The sequence below is a fragment of the Dipodomys ordii genome, unplaced genomic scaffold (assembly GCF_000151885.1).
Source record: "Dipodomys ordii isolate 6190 unplaced genomic scaffold, Dord_2.0 Scaffold108, whole genome shotgun sequence".
Lineage (NCBI taxonomy): Eukaryota > Metazoa > Chordata > Mammalia > Rodentia > Heteromyidae > Dipodomys > Dipodomys ordii.
The window spans coordinates 1,734,747-1,735,153 of record NW_012267324.1 but is presented as its reverse complement, the minus strand read 5'-3'; positions in this window follow the sequence as shown (position 1 = coordinate 1,735,153).

Genomic DNA, 407 nt, shown 5'->3' with positions numbered 1-407 from the left:
CACTCAGGTCCGCGGGGGACCCTGCCGGGCCGCGCGAATCCGGGGTGTCAGAGCCGGTCCGGGGAGGGAGGCCCGGCCGGACGCGGTGGGGGGCGCGGGGGCGCGTCCGGGTGGGAGGAGGGGCTGGCGGCGAGCGATCGGTGGGAAGAACCCGCCAGAGCCGGTTCCCGATCTGACCTGACGCAATCGCCGGCCCAGACCCCGAGACTCGTGCCGGGCGATGGGGAGAGGCTGCGCCAGGGGGCGGGGCCGGCCTGCCATCGCCCCGCCCAAGAACGGCCAGGCCCCGCCCCCGCCAGCGCTGGCCCCGCCCCTTGCTAGCTGCCGACCTCGATGGCCTGGCCCAGGCCCTGTCGCTGCCGACACTGGCACCACCCAAGTCATCTCTGACCACGCCCCTGACACGC